We start from the raw sequence: 25,349 nt of genomic DNA, 5'->3' as shown, positions 1-25,349 counted from the left end.
AGTTATCTCCTTCATGAGTATTTTGAAACATGATAATTTCAAACTGGGAAGTTCTCTGGGTGTGTTTCATGTTTGCTTCCCTCATCCCTCCACCTTGCACTCCATTTAGAAAACAACTGTTTAAATGGAGTTTTTACAAGTATTTACAAAGACAATACTTATTTGCTAGCGATAAGATAAAACTTAATAGAAATGTATTATTGTTCTAAGAAAATTATCTAAACCAATTAGAAATGGGGAGTAGCTCTTTTTTTTTTTTTTCCTGATTTGATCCTGAGTTTTGGAAAAAAAAGTTATATTTTTAGTTGTGTTAGAGGCAAATTTGCATGGTTAATAGTTGTTTGCTGCATTTAGGAACACCTTCATGATTGTATTTAGATTTAGTAGCACAGCATAGGTAAAGCTAGCCTTTTGGGCAAGCAATGAAATGTCTTCCCTATTCAGTGGTGTTTGATACTCATTTCTGCCATCCTTGTAGTTTGGAAGCTAGATCAGGCCTGCAAGTCCTCAGGCAATGGGAATGAGGTTATCCATTGCTGCAGGATTGTGAGAAGGGAAAGAGAATATACAAGGCGCTCTTGAGGGTGTTTCTTGCTCTAAAAGACTTTCCTTAAATTTTAGGAGAAGGACATCTGGCTATTACCATATGGTTAAAAGGGCAGTTTTCCGGAGTGAATGCCATGGTTGAACCAGTACTAGATTGCCACAGAGAAAAGAACACAAGTATAAGAACAACATCTTCAGAAAATATCTGCAGATTCTTCTGTATATACCTCAGACCAGTCTTATATTATTGTATTACCTAGTCACTTGTCATTTTCATCTGTCTGAACCTAGAACCACCTCCTTGTTTCTTGATGCTGACAGATATCACTTATGGTTTCTTTTTCAGCAGCAATGAAAATCCCTAAATATCATCAAATTATGAATATTACCTTCCTCAGAAATTTTATGTTTGTGATTCCAAGACAAAGACAATTGGTAGTCCGTGATGTCTATACAAACTCCAGCAGAGGCTTTAAAGGTCAATAGAATATAGTCGGTGGAATAAGAAAAATTGCACAACACAAAGTCCCTGCGGCTTAAGTTACTCCAAGGATGAATAGCTAATAAAATATTGTAGTATTCTTCCTGACTGCCACCCATATGTGGAAAAAATTAGTGCTCACTCTCTCCTACCTACTTAAGGTACACAACTCTATTTCATTTGAAACAAACAGCATATTGAATTAACCAATTTCAGCATTTGCAAATGGAAGAGAGTACTGTCCACGTGTCTTGTAAAAAGGACAGTCCTTAGAGTATGTGAAGAGGAACGAGTAGCAGTAACAGTTTTGTTCATTACCAATTGCCACTGGGTAGTGATCAAGAGTGACTAAGATGCCATATAGGTGTATTCTGCACTGATCTTTTGGCTTTCACAAACTGTGGTCATTTTGGAATACCCTGTCACATCACAAAAACTGGATTTTCTTTTTGCATTAAAGCGAGCTCAGTAGAACAGCTATTAAAAGGAAAAATACTCATGCTTTACATTTACTCTGAAGATAATGACAACAGATAACATTTCCAAAAGACTGTCCATCATCCTCAAATAAGCATAATAAGGTATGTACCAGAGTCCTTACTTTCCGACTAACCTATCTGAAGTTTGCAACTTCCCCACTCACACTAGAAGTTGCTTTCTGGGAAAATTTGATTTAGAAAGTTTCTCATTCCACATCCACAAATGAACAGAAGATTCTTCTCTGTTTCTTCTCCTCTCTCTCCCTGTAATTCTGTAACACTACAATGTGCTGGTAAGTACAGCGATAGTAGTAAGGTAGCACAATCGTAGACTACAGCAAATGAAAACAAGCCCCAATGGAGCAGCCATAAACACAAAAACAAAGGAAGAAAAACCATTTACCTTTGGAAGACCTGTCACAGACAGGGACCACCACTAAAATACCTTCTCCTCCACTTCCAACCCTTAAATGAGGTCTGGGAAGGGGTGGAGCATGCACCTGAGCTCCCCTGGGTTGGCCCTGCCTTCCCATCAGGCACTCAATCACTGTTTCAGGCCATTACTTAGCATTTCTGATACACTCCCTCAGAAATAAAACAAATAAACAAATGAAAACAAATAAAGCTCAGAAAGAGGAAAGGGAGAATCATTACTACTTTTTATGTTTTTCTTAGGCAATTTTTCTCATCCTCCGTTTAACTTCTAAAATCATAAGAAAACACAGAGATGTAATAAAAATTAGGTTAGGCGTCCCTGCTCCAAAATTCATCACAATATGGCTTAAGCTAGCTTCTCATTTTCATGTCATAGCAATGCTGCCTGTCAGTTGATATGGTGGTACGATTTTGCTGAATGCACATTCATGCTGCTGCAGGAAAAAGTAAGTAAATTGAAAATGGTGCATTTACATATGATTCAGAGAAGAAACAAACTAATGATTAAAGATAAGGAAGTTCAAGTTACTAGGAATGGTGAGTAACATACATTACTTGCTCACTTAGAAGTCAGTTCCAACAGAAACATCAGAAAACCTGGCAGATTTTCTGGGGTATTAGAAAGCTGCTTCTAGTGACTGCTTTGTAGTCACATAGCCCATGGTAAATAACAGCAACATCTGCATTAGCCTTTAGTTGCTAGAACCAGCCTGCAGTCTATATTCTGAATGTGATTCTTCCATAATCATGCACTTTATATTTTAGAACTTTCAGGAGTTTTATTCTGGGGAGCACATAATAGTGTAAACCAAAGGAAGTTTACATATCGACTTGTGTATGTTATGTACCTAATGGAAAAGAGACTTTCTGAATTGAATTGTTACGTTTGGTGTTTGTTCAGCAAAATGTTTATTTTTTCTGAAGAATATGCAATATGGTCTTGGAAACAGAATTTTTGGTCACAGAATACAATGAAAAGATTATAATGGTAACAATTTTTATCTTGAAAAGAAAAAAGTCATGTTTGTTCCATATTACAAAAGTTGCATCTGAAATTAAACATCAGTTAGAAATAAACACTTGTATAGTTTCCTATTACCGCATAAATAGTTGCAAAACTGATTTAGCCTGAGTTATGAATTTCATAGTTTCCATAATTTTAACTTTAAACAACAACTTCCAATATGGAGGTTTGCTCTTGAAAGAGAGCATCTTATATTCACAATCCCCCGTCATGATGCTTTGCTCTTGTCAATACCTTACCTGCATGTTTTACCCAAGAGCTCGCTTCAGAGTTTCAAGAACAGTTCAACAGCTGCGTCTATAGCAAATTATTGCTTTGAGTTGGAGAAGGCCTATTCTTAACATTGTGCAGAAAGACAACTGGGAAAAAAAAGTGCTTTCCCAAATCACTAGTACTAGGATTTTACCAACTATCCTTAATGGGTAATTTGTAATGATATAGCAAATTTTCCTTTCTTTCATAAATGTCAGAATTATGTCCACTGATAACCACATACAAACACTACTGAAAAATAACACTGTGAACTTTAGTCTTTGCTTTGTTTGTGTAAACGCATTTGAAATAACAACATACTTGCATTTCTTTTGAAAGGTTACTCTTTGATGTCCCAGTAAGTGAAAAAGTTCTGTTTTCCAAACTACTGATCTCTTTCAGGAACATTAGCTTCAGATGTTCATCTGTCCTAAATTGTCTTCAGACTATTTACATTTATATTTTTCTGTGAGACGGGTAAGGATCTATGCAATGAAACTCCCTTATGCTTTCTATTTCAGATTTAGTTATGTTTTTATAACACAATATATGAATAATGGAGAATGCTACAGGTAAAATTGCTTAGAAAGAGTTATTAAGCCTGAAAGCACAATGGAACATTACAAGCATTACAAAAATCATAGACTGCACTTTATACTGTGTATCTAGTGATCTAATTCATCCCTTTGTTTAGAGTACTGTAAGATCTTTCTCTGTACACACAACTATTAAAAAGCTGTTTTCCTCTTCAATGGCTACAACTCTGTCAGATTTTATCATCTTCATCCTAGCTCCTACCATTTGCTCCTTCACTTACCAAACTACTCATCTCTTCCTGTTGCCTTAAATGGTATTTCCAATACCGTTTCTATCTTACCTTATTCTACTCTGTGTTGTGAGTGGAGCCCAGGGCTTTGTTCATCCTTTCTCTGAAAGAGCAGATTTGTACAGAAAGGCCAGTGTAAATTCACAACTTATGATTAGGTTGCTTATAATTAATTACATTTTCTGTAGAAAACCTAAGGCTCATTGAACAGTTGCTGGTCCCTGGCAGGGTATGATGTTATTTACAGAATAATTCTTTATTGGGATTGCATTAGCAAGTTTAGACTGGAAAATCTTTACATCAGGGCTATATTCTTTTTATATCTTCAGTGGCACTGAACAGGTGATCATTTCAATAAACAGTAAGGATGCATAGGAAAATAGCAAAGTTTTCCTGTATCCCAAGCTCAGTACAGCTTTGTACGAAGAGCAGCTGCTGCAACAGCTGTTAAGGAAAGGTCATGACAAGCCCTTCAGCTGTCAAGATCAACCAGAAAAATCACTTGACACCTTACAACAGGAAGTTCAAGCAGCCAAATCTCAAGAATCAGAAAACTGACCTTCCCAGCTTCCCTTATGAGAAATCTTTTTCAAGAAGGGTAAAACATTTTTTTCTATTCTAATCCAGACAAGGACATTGTCTGACAGACTGTTAGGTTCAGACTGAAAAAAAGGAAGGAAAAACTCAGTTTCTATATTGTGTTGAAACAATCAGTAGTCTCTTGAGACAATTCATTTTATATGGATACTTATTTGGAATATTCACATTTATTACTTTGCTACCCAGTTTTCACAGTTAGTTCTGAGCCTTTTATTAATGGATGCTCTAATGCTATTGGAAACAGCTAATCTCTTTTTTCACAGTTACTAGTTTTATTGTTGCAAAATTATGTTTACAACATTTTAGCATCAAAAAACCTACCCATCTGTAGCAGATATTAAAATCTTGTTACATTTTATTGGAGATTTTATTTTATGTCCACTTGGAAAATAACAACAACAAAACAAATGGAAACAATATAGGAAAGTCTATTTGTAAAAGGATAATTCCTACAAGTGGAAATGTTGGGCTTTTTGGAAGTTTTTGGGATGTTTTGAAATTCTTAAGTAGAGAAAAAAATGGTGAAAAAGCATTCTAAAAATTTCCCTTAGGTAATCAGGATTCCTAATTGTAAAGTCAAAAGTAACTAGTTTATGCTTTTGCTGTTTGCCAGGCACAGAAACTAGGTGTTTTACAGAGTGCAAGAAGAGTAACGTCAGTATGTTTTTCTCATGTGGCAACTCCGTCCCAGATAATGAGAGTTGCAATTCACATTTGTCGTGTGTCTCAGCAGTAGATTACTATAGTCTCCTATGTTCTCTGGAATTTGAATTGCATTTTGAAATTTAAGCACAGGGTAATTAAATGTATGGAGATGAAAAATCGATGTCTTTGACTCTAGATTCCTGATTTGTAAATATTTGATTCTGTGTGCAAACATTGTGAAGGACTGTTAACTTTGGCATATGAAGCCTTAGTTGTCAAAGTCTTTCTGCGTAAATTTTTTAGTCTTTCTGCAGCACTGCAGAATACTTAGCAATGAGTTGTTTCTTAGAGAAAGCAAATTATTAATAGCTCTAAGAATTGTACTTTACCACTGACTGCATGTAGGATGCTTTTATGTGTAACGCATTGACTAACAACAGTCTGCTGCAAGACACGGCTATGCTTATTAGTGGCAATGTTTATAAAACAATGTTCCAAATAATGCAGTTACTCAATGCATCTAAGAGAAATATGCGGTCTACTTGCACCTTCACAGAATTTAGCTTTCATGTCCTTTCTTTCCTAATCATTATTTTCTACAGAGATTAAAGAATCAGTCTTATGGTAAGTTCTTTATTCTGATATACCCAAGCAATAGGCATCAAAAGCTTCTGCAGAAATAAAATGTTAATGTTCAAGGGCTGCTCCAAAAGTAATGCCTCCTGTTTTATGATGTTGGCCCACGATGTCAGAGGTGAATGTTGCTGGTATGGCAGTAGAGGTTGAACTTCCCACCAACATTCCATTACATGTTGTTGCCGTGTGACAGCTAGTAGCAGAGGGGCACTCTGACAAAATGGCGTCTGACATGGAAGTGCATATGAAGCAAAGGTGTGGAACTGAATTCCTCTATGTAGAAAAAATTGCACCCCTTGACATTGATCGATGCTTGCTGAATGCTTATGGAGACCAAACAGTGACATGAGCACCATGAGATGGTGGGTGTTGTGTTTCTGCAATGGTAACAGCAACAGTGGTTCACTTCCACTAGTGCGGATTGTTACAAGCGCAGCATACAGGCGCTTGTTCATCTCTGGAAAAAATGCGTAACTAATAGTGGTGACTGTGTTGAAAAACACTGTTCTGTTGTTGAAATTTTTCTCTGTCTACCTTGAGGGGCAGATTCCCTGGATGTCAGGATATTACCATAGCATTTCCAAATTCATCTGAAGCAAGAATCTTTCTGCTTCAATGAGTTTAGCATACTACTCCTAGATTAAACAGTTGAGATGTATTCATATTTTATATGACTAGATCAAACTACTTCTAAAGAGCCATGACCAGAACAGGAACTGGATGTGCCTATAGAAGGAAGGATGAGCACTAACTTTCACCTCTAAGTTTTCCCTCAATTGTCCTGCATTTATTTCCAGACATTCATACCTGTATTCCATTGGCTGAGCCAAACACAAGGTCAGCCCTTTACAATACTCATGGTTGTGCTTTATTTTGTCTGCCTACCAGGTAAATCCAGATGTAAAAGAGAAAAAGTGTGAATAAAATGTGAATAAAGGCAGAGCTTCTGCTTAGCTTGAAAGTATTTATTTTGCTTGGACTCAAAACTTCGCTCCAAAGAATTCTAGTGTAATTTACTCCCCTTCTAGAAATTTAAAAAAGAGACTATCTTATATATATAATTAAAATTTTAAAGATGGTAAAAAGTTACAATTAAGCTCACTGATTGCTAAAATAAATCTTCATAAAATGAATTTTTAAAATGAAGATTTATTTTGGCAATGTATTAATGATCTTTTGAATGAAGATTTTTTTTTTCTGTGTTGGCTGGCTTTAAATTTGAATGTAACAGAGATTGCTGCAAAAACAATTTAAAGACTTGGACTTGTGCAGTCCATTCAATACTAAATTCTAAACTTTTAAAGATAAATGCACCTCAAAGATATTTCTTCCTGTTTCATCTCTTGCTGCTCCTATCAAAAGTAATAAAAAATAAGTGTACAGTGCTATCACATTTTTCAGTTAGGAGCTTTGTAAGTCAAGCAAATCAACACTAGATTGACTAAGTAGTTGAAATCTTTGAATCTTTGTATCTCCATCATAACAGGAAAAGAAAAATATCAAGGTAATTCTAGTTTATTTTTACAGCGCTCATCACTTTTTCCCTCTGTAACATTAAATGAGAACATAGAACAAAATGCATTTCTTCACTTAGCATTTATTTTCTATATAAAGATCCAACAATAATGTGTTTTTCCTCTTTCATTCTACTTGAGTTGATTGAAAAGTTTTACATATTTACCAAGCTCACACTTCGCCTGACTTCATGAATTATGCAATTAACCATGAATGCAATTTCCTGCATTTTACAGTAATAGCTTTAACTGTATAATGCAATGCTATATAGAGAGTTCATTCATAAACTATTGAAAACATTAGGGCAATTTGTTACATGGGTGAGTATTCTTAGGCAAACAACTCAGGTGAATATGGTAATTTGTCTAATAAGCTATTCCTGGACAATTTTTACACAGCTTTCCTCATGTATGTTATTTTCAGGAGTCTACTTATGAGAAAGAGACCATGGATACTTTTGTATTTATACTGAAAATATACTAGTGTCTTAATTTTTCTATTCTTTATCATAGCTTTATATGTATACATAGGTATGCAGACTGTGTAGTAGAATATAATAGGTTTTTAGCCTTTCTAATTCTGCTGTGGATCATTTAATGTAGTTATTCTCAGTGGTGTCCAAATTATTTTACCAATTATTTTACTTGTACCATTTAGTTGCATCTGTTTTATGCAACAGACTTAAGGAGAAGGAAGTCAAGAAATAATTTATCTGTTACTGAACAATCCTAAAACAGTAATACAATTAGATATAATTATTATTTTGTTTCATATTACATTTAGATATAAACTATAACAAATCCGTTATTCTCAAAGACTTAATATCACTGAGCACAATGTTTATACCGTAAGCAGTAAGACTCATACAGAACTTAAGAGATTGGAGAGCTGAGGCATTATGTAATACTTCAAAATCCTATTTATCCCCTGTTTATTTAGAAAACTGGTTCCAAAGGTGACATTTTTGTTCCACAGATGGATTTTCCTCAAGATTCAAACCTTACTTTAATATCACCTATAACATTTTAGGTTATTTTGCCTTCATTGCACGACTTGAGTTGCAAACACAAAATTAACATTGGAAAGAAATCAGCTTTTGTTTATTTTTTTTTATGTGAAGTCATTTCTGAAAATAACACTTTAAAATATATTTTTAACCATATCCTGCTTATAATGAAGTAACAGTTACGGAGGAATTTTCTGGTAATTATTGGTTTATTATTTAATGGCCTGAGGCAAGACTGAGAGTAAAGAACATTCTTCTAAAGTAGGGAGGAACTGCAGTAACAGTAAATATCTCTGGGATTATTGCAGTTATGAATCATTTTCAAAAGTTTATGTTGTAGACATGCAGGCTTGAAAGCACTCAGATTCACATTAAAGTATTTGAATATTTTAGAATTATCAGACTTTTTAAAGCCCTGATTCTTCTCTGCCTACATTTCAAAACAATTGCTGAACTATTTTATATTCTTTCTAAACTGAGATAGAGAATATTCAGTAAACCTGTTCTCTTTTCACCTATTTCGAGAAAGCGAGGGCATCATACTAGCTAAATACAAACTCCTTCGTGCATTTTCCTAATGTCTGTCTGTCTTGCCTTGGAAATCCATGCCAGTTTGTTGGGAAACTCCCCACGTTACCCAGGGCTACCCTCCTGTAGCGCGGGAAGCTTGACACTCAATGTGAGTTCATGCAGCTTCAACTTTATTGTAGCAACAAACCATCTTATATAGCATACATGCTATATAAACTTGGGGAGTTTCCCAACACCAGTTTTTAGGAGATCCATGTCAAGCAAAAATCTCACCACTGGTGAGTTAATATTGCTGTATCTCTCAGTGGCTGCAACGATTGCTGATCATCCATACTGAATTCATGCTTACGCGTCTTGTAGGGTGTACTAAGTGGGTTAGCGTCAGGAAATCTGGGCATGAAGAAAATGCTAAAGCATATGCTCTCTCCACTGTTTATAGTATAAATAAGGCTTGCGCTATCTGGATTTTTGACCCATATAGTCCATGCAGAAGATTTTTCACACCTGAGCTTTGGAGGGTTATTTTGGGAAACTGCTGCTCTTCCTTGAGTATATTATGCCTTTTTCAGGCAGGCAAAAGGCTTTAGTAGGAGCTGTTTTATTACTTTACCCTTCTGCCCGAGGATGATGAGTACAGGTTAAATAATTCCTTTTATTTTTTTTCTTTCCGCTACTGTTACCACAAGAGATAATACTTTCTACTTTTTCTGAAATTTGCACAAAATTGTCTAGGAATTGTCTAAATTACAGAACGTGAATTAAATTTAGGTGCGTCAGAGATTTTTGTGAGTACAGAAAGAAAGGCTATTGAAACAAAAGAAAAAATCTGTCTAGTGTATTTGGACTTTAAACTCCGAATATTCTAACTTATGTAGGTTCATTTAGGCTTATATAGTCTAAATGCTTTCTAAGGAGAAATTTTTTGTTTAGAATTTCCTCATCTTTCAGTGAACTGCATATCCACTCTCTTAATTCCCTGAACTATTTCACATGGTCCACTTGTAAAAAGGTAACTTGTACGATTCCAGATCTACAATCCTCCCTTTTGAAAGGTGCCAGTTTTACCACTGCGAGGGTTCAGGTAAAATAAAATGTGAAGATTTTGTTGAAAACAGATCACATTTTTTTTTAGAAGTGATAAGACTGATTTAAACTGGTATGAAGTTTAGTCACTCAGCTGCTGACTGTTAAAAAACTTGTTTGCGTAAAGTATTAATTCTTGTTTTCTTAAATGCAACCTATTTTTTTAATACTTTGTACTCTTTTTCTTGCTTCATGTAACACAAATAATTTTTGTATATGTATACGTATAAACCTTACCTGCGTTGCTGCTTTCTTTCAGTTTGTGTCTATATCTTATTTCAAGATCTTTTCAGATGGTCCTCCTAGCTCATTCTGAACTCAGCTTGCTTTAGAATTCTTTGCTATTTTTGATTCATATGAAGTTTGAGCAATTTTGGATTGAAGTATCATCTTGTCCCTAAGATTTCTAGGAAATCTTTTAGCAGCAGGAATGCACTTATTGTAGGCAGTAAATAAGACTTTGTTCTCAACTGAGGAATTAGGTAAGAAGACTATAACTTGACTGCAGAGTTGTGTCTTTATTCAATTGTTTGCATCCCTGCATCTAGTTCTTATGCCCAGCAGGTTCATTTCATTTGTGAATTGCCTGACTGAATACTCACTGATTTCTGAAATACTCAGACTTCCAGAATATGAAGTCTAAATACATCATCCCGCAGTGAAGGTAGTTCACAGATATTCCCCTTTTTTAACTTCTCTTGGCAAATTCCCTCCTTAAGTTTATCTAACGTGGTTTTTAGAAATATGTCACAAGTTTTTAGAGAAAAAAACAATGCCGTTGAAACTGAAATTAATTGCTGAAGACTATCCTGCTTTTAACACTGGTGATACCAATGTAAAGCATATATATAAAGCATATATATTATTCACTGCATTGTGATGTGACACAGCTTCCTAATAGTAGCAGGACTGAACCTCAGTAGTATTCTCAGTCTGTGGCTAAACCTTATTTAGACTCAGATGAAAGATCACCAAGGAATACGTGTTGCTTAAGGAAGTAATTTCAACATGAGGAGAAACTTAAGCTAGAGCATTTAGCTGGTTATCTGTGCTATATTATATTCAGACTGTTGATAGTCCAAAGTTTCCTGATAATTATTAGACTTCCAACAAAATCTCAGCAAAATACTGCAGAGAATAAGCCAACTTTTGACGACCTGCCTAAATACAACTGAGTTTTATGATCTCGTATGACAGCTGAGATACTATTCCCAGCACAGAGACTGTTTTAGAAGTCATTAAAATTATTTTGTGAATGGTTGATTAACAGGATGTTGGTGTTTAATATTCTCAGGGTGGGGAAGAATGCACTGAATTAAGTTTATGTGAGTTGCAGTTCTTGTGGCAGCTGTATTTACTACAGGCCATAATATACTAAAGGTTATTTTTTTCAGGTCCAGTATTTTAAAGAGCCCCCAGATTTGCTGCAGTGCAATTTTAATTCTAGTTATCAGCAACAGAGTGAAAAAACACTTGCGAAGGAGCAGATATGCACCAAAGTGGTAGTCAGAGAAACAGTCAAACTTTTAACATAGGGAGTCAAATTAATTAACTCCTAACAAAGCTATCAGATGGGGAACTGTTGATGTCTTTAATCAGATTCCTCTCTCAACAGTATTGTAATTTGTGACACATCTCTGTAAGCAGGCTTCTGTGAAGCAGGTTGACAGCATGGAACAAAGGATATGAAAAATTACTAACAAGAATGAATGCCTGAGAACTGGATGTTCTAAAGTGGTAAGAGTTTTAATACCTTGAAAGATCAAAAACTTTTTCTATTAGGAAGAAACACTGGCAATTAGAATCATAGCATCATAAAATCATAAAATATCCTGAATTGGAAGGGACCTACAAGGGTCATCGAGTCCAAATTCTGGCTCCACACAGGACAACTCAAAAATCAAACCATACGAGTGAAAGCACTGTTCAGATGCTTCTTGATCTCCAGCAAGCTCAGTGCCATGAACAGTGTCCTGATCCAGTGCCTAACCACCATCTGATGCAGAACCTTTTCCTCACACCCCACGTGACCTTCTCCTGACACAGCTCCATACCTCTCCCTCACTGTCACCTGAGACCAGAGATCAGCTCTTCCCCTCTGCTCCACTTGTGAGGAGCTGTAGGCCTTGACAATGACTTGCATGCTGTGGGCTACAAACTTAGTAGCTCAGACAAAGCAACCAGATGTGAACATGACACAGCAGTGCTAGAAAGGTCTTCTGAAAAACAATACCAACCCTTCATACTCAGGGTCAAGAGGCAGGAGTGAAAAATCATGGGCTGTTAAAAGGAGGTCCTTGAAAAGCAGAACTGCCTTCATTTTGTAGCATGACTTCCATACCAATTTAGTACCTCTGCTAGACCATGGCTGTAGAATCATAGAATCATAGCATCATAGAATGGCCTGGGTTGAAAAGGACCTCAAAGATCATTGAGTTTCAACTCCCCTGCTGAGTGCAGGGTCGCCAACCACTAGACCAGGCTGCCCACAGCCACGTCCAGCCTGGCCTTGAATGCCTCCAGGGACGGGGGCATCCACAACCTCCCTGGGCAACCAGTTCCAGTGAGTCACTACCCTCTGTGTGAAAAACTTCCTCCTAATATCTAACCTACATCTTCCTGTCTCAGTTTAAAACCATTCCCCCTTGTCCTATCGCTATCCACCCTCATGAACAATCGTTTCCCCTCCTGCTTATACGCTCCCTTCAAGTATTGGAAGGCCACGATGAGGTCTCCCCCAGAGCCTTCTCTTCTCCAAACTAAACAAGCCCAGTTTCCTCAACCTTTCCTCATAGGAGAGGTGCTCCAGCCCTCTGACCGTCTTAGTCGCCCTCCTCTGAACTTGTTCCAAGAGCTCCACGTCTAGAAAGCTAGGAGTTCAGTTAAACATTGGTAAAGCGCTTTAAAATGGTCATGTTGATATGAACACCATCTATGAGATAACTTGATACTTTAAAGCATGTAGATCATTCACATCAAATGTGAATCTCTGCACAGAGTGTATGGAATTATATATGCACTAAAAGTCTCTGTGCTTTTGTGAATGCTATAGAATGTGAACCTGGCCAGCAAGGGGGTCCAGAAGAAGTAAGAGCAATGTTTGCATATTAGGAAGAACAAAACAAACCAGCTTAGTATGTTTACATCTGAACTTGCAATGAGCAATGCAAAGTGATATTATGGTTCTTTTGGTAGGAAAGCATAAATGGTATGCAGAGGTTTGACATCATGGGAACCAACTTTTTTTAAAAAAATCTATTATGGAAAGCAATACCAGAAATGGGATGGAAAAGAAATTTTACCTTTAGATTACAGTGTCCTAAAGAGGGCTTCTCAACCCTTCATTCCAGCTTGCTTTAATGGAAAAATTAAATTTTGGTTTTGATTTTACTAAACTTAACAAATGGGATTTGTTCCAAAATGGAATTAAACCAAATTTCAGAATTTCACAATTTATCAGGAAAAAGGATAATAATTTTTTTATTATTTTTCTTAATGCAGTCATACAATTGAGGAGTCAAAGCACTGTAACTTCTAGGCTGGGACTGGAAAATGTCTGTTGTCAGCCTCAGTACATCTCACTTGTCTTTACAGCATCATGGATAGAACCTATGACTGCTGAAAGAGTTTGGATTCCTTTATAAAGATATAACCACTGTACTCTGGGAATAGCCTGCTCTTAGAAAGAATAATATTAATTATGATGGACAGAAAAGAGGTGTTCAAGCTGCTGCAATGTGGGCTGCAGAAAGATTTAATTATACCACTAGTTTCATACCCTGGATGGTAGAAGCCCTAAAATACTAGAAAACAGTACTATAGATTCTGTATGAATGTTATATGAAGTAGTCTGATAATGTAATTAACAGTGAGGAAAACACTTCAGAATGAAAAACCAAACTAATGTACTGCTAGGAACAGTACAGCAGTAGGTTGAAGGTAAAAGGCACAGAAGCTCCATAATCACTATATTGTCCTTTTATTAAGAGGCTCACTGAGGTGTCAGTAGAACAGCAGTACTGCTGTAAAAAAATGGTAACGCTTTAGCCATGATTTCTCCATTAGACTAATTCCTAGAAATAGGCCATGCATCAAATAATATCATTTCCTTAAGCTTATAATTTCAATATTTATGAGCTCATTTGAATCTCAAATCAAAAAAGAAGTTCAGTTGCACAGCTTAGCAAACAATTTATTTGATGCATAACTAATTACTTGGAAAGGTTTAGCTGCTTTCCCAGCCTCTTCTTACCCCCACTTCATTCTAAATGCATACTAGTTGATAGCAAATTTTCTAAAAGAAATAAGCAAGCCTCTTGAAAACTACTAAATACACACAGCCCAATTTAATTTTTAAGAAACTTTGAAATATGGAATAAAACAAAACCATTGTGAGATAAGACCTTTAAATTTCTTCCTCAGTGAAAGAATCATCACTTTTATATAAACTCTGTAGCCCATCGACCCCAGCCTTATTCTTTGATGAGTGGTTTTTCCTTCTTAGTTCAGAAGGGACATTTTGTGATTTGAGTTGTTTCTACTTCCCCCCCCCCCCCCCAAAATCTCTAACTATGTAACTTTATCTAGTCCTTCTCCCTTTAAAATTGTGAGGAGTTTCTTTAGTATTTTTATTCTCCATAGGTATATCTATTTTTAATACATACTTATAACTCCATGCAAAACAGATTCTGCTGCTGCTTGATAAATTGAAACAGTTCTGTCGGAGACACTGAAGGTAAAAAAAATGGCAGCTCTAAATCTTTTCTAAGTCCTGTATCAGGGTCCATAGGAGAATAACACTAATAATACTGATGAAAACACAGGTGAGCAAGAGACAGACACAGAAATAATTTTGATTTTGCATAGTTCTGCAAGGATATGGTTTAACACAAATAGACTTGAATCAGATCTTATTGTTGGATACATGGTTTTCATTTCTAATGTGCTCTAATTCCAGCACACTATAAAGTTGTAAATAAGTAAGTTTATTGATAGATTATTTGACCATCTGGTAAACATGGACAAATTTTACTTCCCTTCCTTTATAGACTTTTTTCTCCTCTTTCATTAAGTCACTGTAGATTAACTGTCTGACTAGTCTACTTATTAACTAATAATGTTACTTTTCAAAAATAATTTTTAATTAAGATGGCTTTGTATATGAAGTTGTGGATAGCATGATTTTCCTCTCACAGGAATTATTATCAGTGATGCTTGATATAAAAAAGTCACTGTGGTGATCTTCCCTTGACCAGGAAAACTTTGTACCACCATTGAATGGAAGACAAGGAGAGGTTTTTTGAGGGCATTTGCACCAATATTCTCAGTGCCACTGATATGCAGTGCCAATTCACTACTCTCTCCCACTGAGAAAAAATAATTTAAGAGAATTGAACTGATAGATGGATATACTTGCTATTTCTCTTTCTGATGAGAATTGTGTAGCTAAAATTCCCACATATATATATTTAATTGTAAGTATTCAAATGTACTGGTATCTCCTGGGGAGATGGGAGTAAAGAAATAATAAAGGAAAAGAATATTTATAATACACATCCCCTATCCCTTCGAGACTTACAATTTTGGAAGGAAAGAATCCAGCAAAGCTATGGTCCTGCCACCATCTACTGGAGACCTGTCCAAGTAGCAACTGAGTACTACTTAAGAATCCACACCTAAAGAGCTGAAAAGTTACCAGGGTCTGTGCAAAACGTTGTGCAGGGTAGATTCAGCTGTGGAAGAAGAATATGGTGATTGCCTGAGAAGTACACATATGTGGACCTTGGTGCACTTGCAGCATTCCTGTGTCACTTTGCTAAGGGAGCTCTGGTTTCTGCTGGATCAATTTCAGTTCATGCTTGCAGGCTTATGCCACCTGGAAGGTTGTCAATAATTTTGTTTAGTGCCTTAATTTTGTTTATTGTCTAAGCCCTTTGTGCTCAGGTATGTTTTCTTTTACAAAACCAGGCTTCTCAGATGTGTGGTTTTCAACATATTAAAGGAACTGCCCTGCCAATGTCCAACAGACCTGTTGCACCACGTTGCAAGTTCTGTCATTTGTTTTCTATTCAATTTTTTTAGAGTCTGCTAAAGCCTGTTTCAAGTCCCCCACTAGCAATGTAAGAAAGATTCAGCTCCTTGATTTTCGGCTTAACTTTTCAATCAAAATACACCCTCTTAAAAAGACACAAGTCCTTTTGATTCTTTCATCTAAGGTGAAATTTCTCCAATTATTTCTTTTGGTCCATGGCAACATATATAGTTATAGAACTTTTAACCTCTTAATAACTGTTAAAATCCGGGGGAAACTTGAATTTTGACAGCATTATTACTTCCATGACATCAAACCCCAGTGCTGATATACCTGATATCTTACCAAGTGAAGATGAGTAGAGTAGTCTGGGGGTAGCTTTGTGTTTGAGCATTAGTAAGAAACTACTCTCAGAACAGAAAATACTCACATCCACACACATTGTGGGAATAAAAAAACCTTTTTTTGAATTAAAAGCTTGTATATATTTAATGCCTAATTCAAAACCAGTCATCTAGCAGATTTTGATTTGATAGCCTTCTTTGAGACTTGTTCACAGGAATATTCTCAGAATAAAATAGATCTGCTGTATTGTCATGGATTCCAGGTTTTCTGAAATAATATCTTACTTCTCTAACATATGATCAAGTACTTCATTTCTGTGGTTTCTTGTTTTCCAGATTGCCTTTAGAAAGAATATATTTAGAGGAACTTTTATTTTAAACCATATTCCAGTTTTGTGGAAAATACTGGGTTTTCTTTTTTTTTTTTCTTTTTAAAAAAGGGGGTTCTTTTCACATAAGTTGATTTAAGAAAGGAGAAATTCTTTTGTAAATATTCACTATTTCAATCACCACTCCTGTCTTGAGGTAATTGCTCATTAACATCAAAGTTGGATAATCTTAGTCTTCAAAAATACAAAGACCTTTTTCCTTGGTAAATAAGGTATGAAAAATCAGACTTATTTTTAATAATACTGCTTTGGATGTTGGTTATATTTAGTTTTCTTATTTTCACATATCATTCTGGCCTGACAAGAAAGTACTGGCACTTAAATATTTCAGGTTTTTCCATTGTTTTAAGTTTTTCCGCTACATGGTGAAATGGAACTCCTTGCAATGCAGTACTGCAGAAGCGATACTTCAATTCTGTGAATTTGTGAACTAAAGCTACACTTTTAATACTAGAAGCTTGGTAAAGAATTACACATACTTTTTTACAGTTAATATTTACATACAAACATTACATTTAAAATTCGGCAAAGACTGTTGGATAGCCTGGGACAGTCTTGCTACCGCAGAATCTGCAAAGTACTCCCTACTTTTTTTTTTTTAATACTAACATCTTTCTAACCTTTGTTTAGCCCTTATGATCTCCCCAGAACTCCTGCAGAAGCTTGTAAAAACCCTTTTGTTTCAAGTTCTTTGCATTTCTGTAACTCAAGGGGCTCGTTATTCTGCCTTTTGAAATTGATTACTGCTTTTAAGAAGCCTTCGAAACTATTTCATTGGCCTTTTTCTTTTGGAAACAGGTGAATATAAGTGTTTTGAATGTAGCTGTAGGAGCAAATGTTTAAAAAATAAACAACTTCATTCTTCTCTGGATATATAACATCACTCTAGTGCTAGCACTTTTGCATTTCTCCTGAGTAAACCTGATTTAATTTACGCTAAACATGACAAAACACCTGCATGCACCAGATTAAAGCTAGAGTACATGATATTAGATGGAGAAATGTCACATCTTAAGTATGGAAGACAAGCAGCAGAGCTCTGGAGTTTCTTTTAACCTCTTTGTTGTCAACTGGGAATTGAGAATTATCTGAAAATAAAAAAAATTTGTGACAGCTTTAGAGGGTAATAACCACAAGAAAAAAAAAACCACGAAACAGAAGCATGAGGAGAGATTACTCTTTTACCAAAGCATAAGATAAAAATTTAACCAGATTCTTATGTGTACTGAAACCTAATCTGTGCAGTGTGACTTAAGAGATAGACCGTAAAACTAAGAATTGAAGGAGTTGATTTCTGATTACTTTGCCAGTGTGATATGAAGTAAATTGGAAATGTTGGGAGCAGTAGCACAGCCCATGCACAAAGAAAGATTATACAGTAAAAATCCATCATCTTTCTTAGATTTTTTTAACCAAGAAAATATTAAGATTTCTAATGGGTTAAATATTTGATATAACTCCACCAGGAAAACTATTTATTTGGCTGGATAAGGTGTGGATGACTGTAAGACCAATGGCTAAAGAAACAACTACAGGAGAGACAGCACAGGCTGTCCTAGTTTTACCTTCTTACTTCATTTTAAAATTTTGATATATATTGTATGAAATATTATTATATTATATACAGAATATAGCGTAAGAGAAATATGTGAAAATGAATGTTGATATGATACTTTGTTACATTTAAGCTGTGAAATTGTATGAGAATATGGTTAAGGGAGGACCCCTCATTAACACGGAAAGAGCAAGCCTGATTTTCCTCATGTAACTGAGTCAGCAACTTGACGTAGCTTGAAAAAAATTAAAAAACAAGATTTATCATGTGAAGTATCTACACTGAAGTTGAGGCTATCACTTCTATTAGATATAGAACAAATAATTTCTCCGTACTACTTATTTCCTAACTGGAAAGAAAAAAAGCCAGACCTGGATTATAGATGAAATGCAAAGCTATAGAGAGACAAGAGTGAAGTCTAAAGAGAGGTATCATTGCTTCCTGTAGCTACTGTAAATGAATGAGCAACATGGAAATGGATGGAAAAGAAATACATAAGGTAAGGAACAATGACTGAATCAGAGCAAACAATAACAACATACATTTGAACAAACATAGGCTGAAATTACCAGAGTTCTCTGTCTCTCTCTGACTGAGAGAGAGAGTTCCAAATAAAACTGAAGGCCAAGAACGCTGTTTGTTCTTAAGGAGACATTAGATGAGTTTACAAAAGGTGAAATATGATGAGGATTCCTGTGATAGAAGTTGTCTGGGAGCAGCTCAGGGGAGCTGCTAGTCCTGTTGCAATAGGTTCAGGCTACTGTGCACTACTCAAAATAGGGACACTATAATAATACTTATACAAGAGATACTGCTTTTGTAGAGGCTTAACAATGGGAGGAGAACAAATACAAGATGTTTTAAAGGGAAAGCATTTTTTGAGGATTGTACTCAGCAGATGGAATATGCATTGGTATGGAGAAATAGATTAAGCTTTTCTGCGCATATAGGTTGTAACTTATTTAATGCCTCCAATTTTTCCTGTAGTAATAGGAAATAGTGCTGCTTTTTGGAATTCTACTCTTAGTGGAGCTGGCTGATGATGTGATTCATATCTGCTATTATGGTAAGTATGCAGACTATTATGGGGGTGGGGTGGGAACTGAGTTTCAAAATTTGCAGAAAAAGCTCTAATTACATCTTTACATACTCTCTCATCCAGAGCAAGGTTTTATTGTCAACAACAATGAGAAGCAGGTGGGTACTAAGCTCATTAGAAGTAGCTTTACATACAGCTGCACTGCAAAGGAAATAGAACAGAACAGTTATAAACAACAAGCTGAAATATTGCTTTAGCAGGATCAATACATGAAGTTGCTGCATCTAGCAGTGTTAGGGAGAAACACTGAGATCTCATTTTGTCAATTTTAGTAGTACATCATTCATTTTTACTTTCAAGTGGTAGTTACAGGCGGATCAATTGCACTTGGAAAAATGGACAGAACTGAGCCAGCTTGGTCCAAATACAGCCATAGGTGATTGCAGCTCTGAGAATGGGAATCTACTCAAAGGTCTGGTCTTCCTCACCATCTGGCCCTTTGGCTCCCTGATGTGTTGACACTACAGCGTCTTTGTGACCCAGCTGGCAGACATTGCTTTGGCTTCCACCTTCCTCCCAGGAACAGAGTCTGTCAGTTTGCAACAGTGACGGGAAAATACAGAGCTACACTCTAAAACCATGAAGATATGTTAGGACAATTCAGTTTCTAAAATATTTCCCAGAGCTCTTGAAATAGGTCATATTTATTTACACATTGCATTATAAATTTCCAGTGAGAATATTGAAACAGTCTTGCAGTGCACAGATGAGGTATAAGGAAAAGCTAAATGTTCAAATTAAAATACAGAGATAAGGTGTTTGGGGGATTGATATGTTTGTTGCTTGATTGCATTTCTGCCAGTAACTCAGTATATGGCAATAAGGCCAAAATCCCCATATCTGTCTCTGGTACCAAAAGAATTTTCAAATCTCATTTTTCAGTATTGTGATCTTCTACAACTCGAGTTAACTGGAAGATGAAAAACATGCTTCTAGTTCCTCAGTAATAAATAAGAAATACTTCATGAGGATATTACAAAGCTTAATTAACTAAGAGTCAAGTTTTCTTCTATGTTTCTCCTTGCTTTTTCAAAGATATCTTACAAGATGTCAGGAGATTCATAAATGGGAAATACACATAATACCAATAAAAGTGTACTGTCTCAGCCAAGATTCCAGATAACCTAGCTTAGAATAAGTTCTCTACATTTTTCATTGGTGTTGAGTCTCTTAAACAGGGTTAATTTTCATCTTGTTGAAGTGTCTACTTTATATAAGGAACTTCAGGCACTTCGAGGAGTAAACATTTTTCAATTTGTAAATATATTTTGCTTAGAAGCAAGCCCAGAAGGCCAACCATATCCTGGGTTGCATCAAGAGAAGTGTGACCAGCAGGTCGAGGGAGGTGATTCTGCCCCTCCACTCTGCTCTTGTGAGACCACACCTGGAGTACTGCATCCAGTTCTGGGGCCCTCAACACAGGAGAGACATAGAGCTGTTGGAGCAGGTCTGGAGGAGGGCCACGAAGATGATCAGAGGGCTGGAGCACCTCTCCTACAAGGACAGGTTGAGAGAGCTGGGGCTCTTCAGCCTGGAGAAGAGAAGACTCTGAGGAAACCTCACAGCAGCCTTCCAGTACCTGAAGAAGGGCTACAGGAAAGTTGGGGAGGAACTTTTTATGAGGACACGTAGCAACAGGACAAGGGGAAATGGCTTTAAACTGGAAGAAGATAGATTTAGCCTAGATATTAGGAAGAAATGTTTTCGTGTGAGGGTGGTGGGACACTGGAACAGGTTGCCCAGAGAGGTTGTGGATGCCCCCTCCCTGGAGGCATTCAAGGCCAGGCTGGATGGGGCTGTGAGCAGCCTGGTGTAAGGGAGGTGTCCCTGCTTACAGCAGGGGATTGTAACTAGGTGATCTTAAAGGTCCCTTCCAACCCAAACCATTCTATGATTCTTAACTTCCTACAGCTTGTTTATACATTTTCTTCTATAAGCCTGAGTATCTTTAGACCTGCCTAAGTATGGAACAGTTTTGATGTTCTAGAAAACAGAATTTTTACAGACATATTTACTGATACTTACGTTACATACTTATGATTATAGATCTTTCCCTTTAATGGAAATTTATGCAAAGCTTTTTAAGACTCTGTAGTCTGAGTTCTAGAAAAGAAACTGTGCAGGAATTAACTGTCAATTTAAATGCTCTAAATAGCATTCAGATATGAAGAGTTCTCCCTCTAGGAGAGAACAATTAGAACTGTGCCTGATTTGGTCTGAAGTAGTATTTTGTAACAGTAAGATTTATTATTCATTCACCTGAAAGGTATCCTCTAATGGGTAAGAGAGTTGATGGCTAAACATTGAAAATGGCCCCTTAAAAAATAAAGATGTTTTGTAGAATGCTAAATCCCCATGAGGAGATATGTAGGCACTCCCTGATTTTAAGCAGTCCTGTAGTCCACTGCTGCTTCCTTTTTTACATTTTATAGGTTTAACACAACTCTATTTTGTCATAAAGAGGAAACACTCATCTTAAAAAGACCTATATGGTTTAACAATATTCTTGATTTAGTATAAATAAAAAAGCCTACTTGGAAATAATTTACAGATTCTCGAGTGTAAGCCAGAGGTCTGACTGCCATCATCTCTGAGGTGCTCAGGAGCACTGAGCAATAGCAGCAGATGAACAGCCCTACACTTGGATGTAGCCAGAGAAAAGGCAGCCAATGCTGGAATGAGAACAACAGAGAAGGTGTAATGCTATAATGGGATGGAAAGTACCATGATAACAGCAGAGTGGCAAAGCCTTTGGCTACAGCAAAGGAAAACAAACACAGCAGCTACAGAAACAAAGGGGAAAAAAGAAACTGCTTACCTTTGGAAGGCCCCACATACACAGAGATCTCCAACAAGAGATACCCTCACCATCCCTGCCAACCCTTAAATGAGGTCTGGGAAGGGGTGGATTCTAGCTCCAGCCCTTCCGGTCACCTGGGTTGGCCCTGCCTTCCCGCCAGGTGCTCAAGCACTGGTTCAGGCCATGACTTGGCATTTCTGCTACAGAGGGATAGTGGGAAACTATCTGGTAGATTTCTGGAAAGGGACAGTTAATTTATCTGGCCTGACTTACTGGTACTGTTTACTCATAACAGTGAAACAATTTATGTAATTTTTCCTTCTTTGGTACCATAACTTCATGTGGCTTGTGTAGTGCTGTAGCTGGGAGAGCAGGGAAGAAATCCTTATGGAGTGTTTGTCCACTGTCTAGGTCACTCCTTAGAGGTCTTCTGAATGGCCCAGCTCTCCTGTCTAGCAAAGCTTTAAGGCTAAAGGGAATGGGTAATGTTTGAATATGGATCCTTAAACTATTCCAAATGCTGCAAACTTCAACTAGTGATGGCTAACAAGTCACAGACATCTTACACTGGCTGTGAAGAGTTTACTGGATTATTAGAGCAGCTAGTTAAATATAGTGTTCAAACAGATTTCAGTATATCTTTCTAAGCATATAAGAAAATGTGTTTATGGTCTCTTTAGCATCTGTGAGAGATAAATTCATCTGTTTATTGTACCTGGAAAAGCCATACTGCCATTGCTGTTAAAAGAACAGGAAGAAGACATAACGTATACATTTCCTTGTACTACTATTACCATAAATTATTTCTGTTTCCATTCCAGGTTCTCACTTAGCTCCATAGCATTCTCTTCTGTTTAAAAACAATACCTTTTATTCATACAGTGTTTTTCAGACCACAATCTTAAGTACTTCCTAGAAACCCTAATAAAAGTGACAGAAATATCTTCACAATTCCAAAGCACGTTGTAATTTTGTTGATTTTTTTTTAAATTGCTATTTACCAAATAACATTGAGACAAGCTGTTAGAAGAGTGAATTAAAAACATATGCTAATCCATGTCATATTTAATGCACTCATCTGTCATCACATTCTGTTATCATTTTATCTGTTGTGTCATGTTTATAACATCAGTACAGATTTCCTATAAATATATATGTAATTCCCTATAAACGATATTTTTCAAGCCTCTTAAACATTCAGAATGCATTTCTCTTGTGTTATGCTTTTGTTTCTTAAGTGCTGCATATTCTATTACCAAGAAAGAAGTCAAAATTTAATTATTGGAATCTCATGGTGTATTTCATTCTTGTTTCACCAAGACAACCAAAATTTTAGGGGCAGAAATACTGGTTATACAGTGGTTGTAGTTGTATATTGTGACAAAAAATAAAACCAGTAAGACTGAGTTTATTAAAAGTAAATTATGATTGTTATGTTAGTCTCATAAAATACTCCTGTGAGGTTGTTGAGGGCTTTTAATACGTAGCCCTTTTCCCAGAGAGGAAAAAATGAGTCTAAACATTACTGACATGAAAATTAGTGTAAAACTAATTATTCTTTATGGACAGATTGACTAATAAAATTCAATTTAATACTGTTTTCTACTCAGATGTGCTTTAAAACTATTTCAGATAAGAATTTCAGATTCTTTTCTTTTAAGACTCTTTTTTTTTTTTCCCTAAATGTATTTTTTCCATTGACATTTTTTAAAAAGAACTATTGATTCTCTCCAAACTTTGCCCAACTCTAGTCATTAAAACTTTAATGTAAAAGAACTGAATAACTGTCATGGAAACAATATGATTTATGTTGATAACAATTTACCAATGTGAAGGACTAATATAGTGTTTGCATCTAATATCTCTCAACACTTATTTATTTTAATTGAAGAAATAATACTATTTCAGTTTTGCACTTGAAAAATTCAATCATTTTGAGAATTGAAAGTAGATCTAGGTCCTACCCCCTACTTCCAAACTTGCAGCCACAGTTTTTTACAGAAAATTTCTGACATTTCAGAGACAAAGCAAAATTTAAACTTACCAGCAGATGGCCAAGGATTCCTTGAATAGCCTGTGAAACATTATTGGTGAATTTGTTTGCATTGCTATTTTAAAGTTTTTTTCATTGATGTCCCAGATTTTCCCAAAAGTTTGAGAATGAATTATTGTTCACAGGACTTGTGGAACTGTCTGATTTGTAGGTAGTTATGAATGTCATATTTATATCACAAAAGAGAGAGGTTTGACAAGACTGTTATTACACACTGGCTTAAAACATGTAGTTACAGAGATGAGTGCCTCTAAGCAATAACATATTTTCATTTCAACACAATGGTATTTTCAGTGCTTTCTATTTGTTTTTCTCAGTTAATTGGAATTATAGCAGTAATTTAGGATAGTAATTCCTTTTTGACATTGGATTCCAGATGAACAGAAATAATAAAAATATAAAATAATTTTAAAATAATTTTATTTTTAAAAATCAATAACTTTGATCTTCATTATTGTTCTTTTTTTAAAAATAGCTTCTCCTTTTGAGATTATGATGTTGGGCCAATTTTCTAATGTGGTCTCAAGGCATATTACTTACGTAGTGCAATTTCTTATACTTCCATTTTTTTGCAGTTAAAATATATGTTTTAATAATAGACTGCATTAGTATAGTTAGCACTGAAAATTGAGTTTCTTCATTTACAACGAAATATAGACAAGCAATGCAATACTTTTTATTTCTTCATCACACTAGATAGTTAGTTCCAATACTGATTGAGCCATAGGGTTTTCAAGTGACATTGCCAAACATGGTACCTACTGGCAGTAGAGGCAATTGTTCCATGATTACAGAAATCTTATGAGCTCAGCTGAGATCCAGCTCACTTTACTGAAGTGTCATGGTTTTGTGATTTTCGGTTATTGGTATTCCACATCATAACATCATGTAGTGGACATACCTAGTTCTCAGAAGAGAAGGACTACTACAGTCCCCACGACACTTTGCTCCTTTGTTACCATTTTCCAGCCGGAGGGAAAAGATAAAAGCTCGCAGTATAAAAACTTGCAGATCACGAG

The 25,349-nt window shown here is 36.0% G+C and overlaps 1 long non-coding RNA gene across 3 annotated transcripts in view; it reads left to right on the top strand.

The window, feature by feature from the left end:
• Window positions 1-23,564, top strand: part of LOC110397361 — a 41,291-nt gene extending 17,727 nt beyond the window's left edge. The window contains exons 4-7 of one of the 3 annotated variants that reach the window (XR_002437726.1): window positions 11,707-11,796; window positions 18,826-18,877; window positions 19,366-19,444; window positions 23,099-23,564. This is a non-coding gene — a long non-coding RNA (uncharacterized LOC110397361). Of the gene's footprint in view, window positions 1-11,706; window positions 11,797-18,825; window positions 19,445-23,098 lie in introns of all 3 variants that reach the window. The other 2 variants (XR_002437725.1, XR_002437727.1) reach the window with 2 other exon arrangements.

This window comes from Numida meleagris, chromosome 4 (genome assembly GCF_002078875.1).
Source record: "Numida meleagris isolate 19003 breed g44 Domestic line chromosome 4, NumMel1.0, whole genome shotgun sequence".
Taxonomy (NCBI): domain Eukaryota; kingdom Metazoa; phylum Chordata; class Aves; order Galliformes; family Numididae; genus Numida; species Numida meleagris.
This window is presented reverse-complemented; position numbering and strand designations above follow the sequence as displayed.